We start from the raw sequence: 6,330 nt of genomic DNA on the forward strand, positions 1-6,330 counted from the left end.
GTCTACCCAACAACTTTTTTTAGACTCTGGGTTTATCATATCATTTGTGCAAAACTTGCTGTAATTTGTCAGCTTGCAGTTGCTGTCTCTGCCCCATGCAGCCGTTTCCGCTGCGTGCTCTGTGTCTCCTACCCAAGGGGCACAGCACTCTGCCTGGTACCAGTCACTGCACCGCACCTTCCATCCAGCGCAGATCCTACCTTCCCAGTTTGCTGGGCTGATTATAAAGCATGTCAAGTAGCAAATTCAGCCAGTGCTTTAATGAAACGTACTAAGAAGGTGCCTGATTCTGCCTTCTCTTATCAGTGGATCAGTTCATGTGAGTATGCAGCCGGATTTGGATCTTAGGAGGAGAGAGACGTCTGGTCCAAGCATCATAATCCTTGGGGTTTTACCTGAATTTTGTATCAATCCAGCTGGATCTAGAACAGCGCAGGATTGTTAGCACTATTGTTATCGTAGGAGCACCTGCGAGCCTTAATCCAGGGTCCATGTGCTGTCACTCAGCGCTGCATCCGTGTGCCATAGGGACGAGCATCTGCACCCTGGAATTTGCAGTTTCAGCTTGATGAGAGCAGACAAGTTTGTGAGGGACACAGAAATGCTTCAGCTCAGCAGAAGCAAATCACTCGCTTTTCCATTAGCAAGTGTGCTACAGGCATTGGGACTTGTGAAGGACAAGCAGCAGCTTTGCAGGCTCTGGCCATGTGTAGGGGACCAGGAGAGTGAGAGAGGGAAGGTGTTGGAAGGGAAAGGGAATTGGGGATGAAGAGAGCTTGTCAGAGCAGAGGCAGGATACTTCACAACTGAGTTTATTGTACATTAGATTGGATCACATCCCCTAATCCTCCACTCACTAGATTTAGGGGCCCGTAGTGCATCCTGTGCTGTTTGGGATCAGCTGTTTAGGTTCCTGGCACCAGGCTTGCTTCCCTCTTGACTCACTTTTATGTTTGCTGCCTGGGCACTGCTGGGTGTTTGAATGATCCACCCCAGGCTCAGAGCACAGATGCTGATTTTTAGCCTGGTCTGGTGTTTGACTGCAACATGCACATGGAAACTGGCTTTTCAAACAGCTGCATAGCATTCCCCGGCTCTCTCATTTACCCTCCTAACAGTGACAGGGGCTCGGGGCTCCCTGGGTGAGAGCAGTCAATATGAATCCCTGATCCTAGCCTTACCCTCACTTTATACATAGGAAGCCCCCATTGACTGCATTGGCCCTGCCCCGATTTACACCAGTGTGAATCAGATCAGAATTGGTGCATCTGCCATTTGACAGCCTGCCACAAGGAAATGACTTTCAAAGAGTGTTTAAGGTGAGGACTCGGGCCCACGGGTGCAGGGGTAGACTTAGAGAGGCTGCCTAGAGCAAGCTAGGAGGGAGAGCTTCGCCTTCCAGAGCTATTGGTCCTGGATGCTGCCAAAGCACTAATTCCCGAGTGTGTTTGTTGCCCTGGGTTGTGATGGTAACAATACAAAGAGAATGTGGAATTTAGATAGCCCAATTCTGCAGTCCTCGCTCAAGTAAACCTTTATTTTGTGTAAAGTGGCAGGTTTCATTTTTCCCATCAGACGGTTGGGACTGGACCCACACTGACTCACCGGTGATTCCAGGAAGTATTTAGGTACTTTTTTATGTGTTTGTTTCCCACCCCTCTCCAATTCCCAGCTTGCCAGGCCAAGCTCGCTGCCTTCGCCCTATCTCTCCTCTCCGCTTTTATCTGCCAACGTCTTTCAAATAAGTTGAGGAGCACAAGGGCTGGGGAGGGGGAAAAAAAAGATTCAGGCAGCTTGAGATAAAAGCCAGCAGCATGCTTTTAAAAATAGACTCTCTAACACCACGCGAGGTGCCAAGTGAAGGGTGTGCAGGAGAGAACTTGAAAGACTGTTTAAACAGAAGGTAAATAAGTGGCCGGGGGAGCCTCAGTTCATTTTGTTCCCTTACGTGGTGCTCAGATAATGCAACATCTCTTTGGGCAAACTCACTCTAAAAATGGATGTGGCTCTTGGGTTTCACTGGGGGACACTCGGGCTCCAGCGCTGGCACAGATTCTCCTGTAAAGCATCTGTGGGAGCAGAGCAAGCGCATGCTAATGAAATGCACATGGAGACATTCAGCGTTTCCAACCCAGCAATAATACCGGACCCCAGCACAGGCACTTTATTAAGAAAATGGTCTTGTGGTGAAGAATTTATGCCTTTGTATTATACCGAGCTGCAGGAGAAGCAGCGAGTAACTCTTAGAGCTCCAGCAAATATGCGGTTGTCACCGTTCTTCTTGCTGTGGCAGTGCCACAAAACCTGCAGCTTTTCACCACCAGTGGTTGTCGTTAATCAGCAAGGATACAATCAAGCAGGATTTTACAGGAGCAGCATTTACACGATTTTACTTGAATGTAACAAGCCAAAGAGGCTGAAAGCTTCCTTGGCGTTCACTGGCATTTTCTATTAACTGAACATGCCACGGGGCAGGAGGAGGTGAGAATGTGAGTAGGCGGTGAAAAGGGGCTGGGGGAAGGCACAAGGACCATTTCTTACTCCACCTATGGTGTATGACCATTGGCGAGCTCATGTCCTCTGTGGGTTGGGCACAGGGGACCTTGGACATGCATTCAGCAGTCAGTAATACCTGCGCTTGGGGGTGGACAACCCTTCTCTGCATGCTCCAACTAGTGGTCCTGGTGGCCTTTGCTTTCACATAGTCCCTGCTCTGCTATCAAGGGCTGCTGAGCCAGCATAAAGGAGCTGAACATTTGACAAGGTGTAGCACGGGGTCTGGCCAATCTGGGCTCCCAAGAAGCTTCATTTGAACCAGGCACATGCTGCTCAATGACACGGAAACATTTCCATTTCTGGGCCGACTTGATCTTCTCAAATAGCTCCCCCTCCTTACAGCTGTGGAAGTCTGGAGACCACAGACACTTTTCCTCCCAGGACAACCTGGGACAACCTTTGCCCTCACTACCTGTGGCTCTCTCCACCTCTCTCTTCTGCAGAGATCAGAGTACACAGATTTCTCTAGCAACTTTGCTTTGAAAGTCACATTTGCCTAGGCAGGGATCCACGGCCCTTGGGGACCTTGGTGAGTGAAGAACCCCATAGCTGTTGAAAACAAGGCAGATTACTTAAGTGTAATGATTATTCTCTCCCAGCAATGACAAATTAGGCCAAATTTAGGCACTGGCTGGTTTGGATTTGTTTTCCACTCTGACTAGAACAACACTCGGACTCAGGAACCCGCTGCATTCATCTCCTTTCCAGCTTTCATTTGTATGCGTTAGGAAGTAGGATGTTCTGGCTTGAGTTGTGTGGCCTGTTGCAAAGCATGCTTGAGCAGAGACAAAGCAGTGTTTAATCTCTCAGGTGTCCTATACCTGAGTGAAAGACAGGCCACTTTACTGAAGCTTATAAAGCTGTACCCACTTAGAGCAGTATGTAACTTTGACCTACTGTTGTTGCTGAAATTTAAAGTCACCACAAAGTCACGAAACAAGTGAAGTGTATTGTGTCCTTAATATAGTGAGTGCTGCTAGAACAGGCAGCCTGGAAACATGCCATTCAGCATGGTGGGCTGGTGCACCACCTGGCCATTCAGCTGGTGGACTGGTGGGCTCCTGCATTTTAAGGGGGTACTTAAATCCCTCTGAAATCACGGGATCTTCAGCACTTGCTTATGGGCTTTCCAGAACAGCGTCCCTGTCTTTGCAACTCAGTCTAGTTTGGTTATCAACAGGGTCTTGCATTCCCTTGGCTCTCCTCCCCACTTCTTCAGCTCTTCTTTGCTTTTCTGGGCACCCATTCACCTTGTCTCCCACCATAGGGCAGGTGTTTGCTGTGCCAGCGACCCTCGCGCCATTTCTGACGAAGCAGATTCCCATGGGATAAACATTCCTCTCTTCAAAATCGGCTCTCTGCTGATGAACGGCACCTCGTCAGTGTGTTTTGAACTGAAATGGCATTGCTGGGCATAGCGTATTCAAAGAGGGAAGTTTACCTAGTGCACTGAACAGTCTGGCGTACTGGGAACCAACTGTAAGGACTCTTAAACCACGTTTAATGGCATTTATAACTTTTCCTCTACTGTGTTTGCTTTGGGAATTTTTCCAGACTTTGCCATCTCCAAATCATTCCTGTAAAATTTTCCATTAAATATTATTTGTACCAAATGACTGGGCGCTGTCAGTGCTGTGAGTGGGAGTGCTGAGTTCTTCTGGTTCGATTCAGCAGAGGGCATTGTTATTATCATGCAGGATCACTGAAAGAGCAGACACCAGTATCTATTAAAGGCACTGACTGATGGTAATGTAATTGTTAAGTCATATCTTTAGCTGTTCTATACCAGAGGCATCCATCAGACTAAGGTGAGCCCAGGGAGATCTGCTGAGTATCTGAAGCAAGACCCAGCAAATCCTTCTTGTTCCCATTGATTCAAAATATGAGAGCAGCTCATTTACTTGTGGCCTCTAGGTGGTTGTGTGTGGGAACAGGTCCATCAGAGACTCCCTGAGGTACCTAGAAAACAAGAATGGGCTAAGTACTTGCACCTTGAAGATGGCCAAGGAAGGGAGAGGGTTGATTGAGAGTCTTCTTGGAATACGACTCAAGGAAAAGGAGACTTTGGAGATAGGGGCTTGTTCTCAAGATGGCTTCCTGGGTCATAAGTCATTTCCCATCCAAGCCAAAACCTGAAACCAAGTGATTTTTTTTCCCTTTGTGTTTCAGGGCTTACCCCAGTTCTAGGACTATGGGACACCAAGGGCAGTTACACCTCAGGAGCATGCCTGTAGTATTTATCATGGCCCCCTTCCATCAAAGCAGGTTCCCTTTAAATACACAAGTAGTTCACTGAAGTCAGGGACAGCCACTAGGCGAGCACTTGGGTGATGGGATTCAAAGATTGCTTTTCTCTCTCCAAGGTGCAGTTTGGGTGTCAGCTGCAGAAGGCAACTGCATGGTACAGATTGCTGCTTTGAGCGGTAACAAGGGGGAATGTCCCTTGAATGAACAAGGGGGTACCGGGAACATGATCAAACACTGCACAGTGCAAAGAAGGACTTTCTGAGATCATAGCAAGAGATCCCAAATGAAACATGATTATTGTTATATGGTTGGGCAATACAGCATAGGCTAGCATGAACTTACTATGCATTTCCAGATGGCTTGAGAACTGGGATGTAGTAATTTGGTGGGTCACATTCTGGTGCAAACTATTCCATGGACTAAATGAGAATGGCTCCAGTTGATCCTAGTGTAAATGAGACCAGAATCTCTTGGACTGTGTGCAATAAGAGGTAGTATGTTGAAAGAATAAGGATCAATTTCATCTTGGTGCACATTTGTGCAAAGCCCCATGCTCTGAGATGTGAACTCAGACACTGCCTCCTCTGTGAATGTAGCTATTCTTGTTTCCTGAAAAAAAGAGGTATATTAATTGTCAATCACAACTTGGCCCTGTTGTCTTAAATAGTCCCTCTGGAACAGTTTTCAGAAGAATTTGGTGTGTTTTCAGCAGAGGCTGATGGATGCTGAGCCCTTCTGAAAATCTGCCAACTTTGCTTAGGTACTTAAATGGGAGTCGACCTGTTTGCAAGTCTGAACCCTGTGGGTGGATTGCATAACAGCGTAACATGATGTCAATAGTCATTTTCTCATCATTTCTTCCCCCAGTGCGGTCTCAGTGAGGATAACAACCAAGGCCAGCCTTACAGATGGGCAACATGGGCAACCACCCAGGGCACCATGGTCAGGGGGATGCCACAGACATGCACACACGTGTGAGCAGCCTGCACCCATAGCAGTGCTATCTCCCCACCCCACTGTTCCCCAACCCACCCCTACCCCAGGCAGGGGAATGGTGCCCAGCGCGGCCTGCCCCCCACCTCCAGCCGCTGCTTAATCACCGTGTCTTCTCAAGCAACTCCAGACAGTGTTAGGGGACACCACTGTCGACATGTCCCTCTCTACTAGGGTTCTCATCTCTGCTCTTGCCGGTGGAGATGGAGCTGTTGTGATGACACTGGGAAATATTTTTTAGGACAGAAACCTAGTGTATCCACTGCCTCATATATTGGAGAGTTCAGTCCTGCCTGGAGCTCCATCCCCGGTTCAGGTCTTTATATACAGCTCTTGACAGTGCTTTTGAGTCTCAATTCTGGGATTCCTTAGAAAAGCTTTTTTAGAGCAAGAAGAATGAAGATTTTCAGGATTCAGAGGCGAGGGGGAAGCAGCAAAGTATCGGCCTTTATGTAAAGATTTTCCAACACAGTCACTCTGTGAAAGGCATCTGTTTGGGTCCCATCCCAGCTCACTTGGCAGCAAGGAGAGGAG

At 47.9% G+C, this 6,330-nt stretch overlaps 1 long non-coding RNA gene across 1 annotated transcript; it reads right to left on the minus strand.

Moving 5' to 3' along the window:
• Positions 1 to 796: 796 nt before the first annotated feature.
• On the minus strand, positions 797 to 5,819 carry LOC109282453 (uncharacterized). The gene is made up of 2 exons (XR_002089437.2): positions 5,146 to 5,819; positions 797 to 4,515 (listed from the first exon to the last, which is right to left on the minus strand). It is a non-coding gene; the product is annotated as an uncharacterized LOC109282453 (long non-coding RNA).
• Between the last annotated feature and the right edge of the window lie 511 nt (positions 5,820 to 6,330).

The sequence above is a fragment of the Alligator mississippiensis genome, chromosome 9, assembly GCF_030867095.1.
Source record: "Alligator mississippiensis isolate rAllMis1 chromosome 9, rAllMis1, whole genome shotgun sequence".
Lineage (NCBI taxonomy): Eukaryota > Metazoa > Chordata > Crocodylia > Alligatoridae > Alligator > Alligator mississippiensis.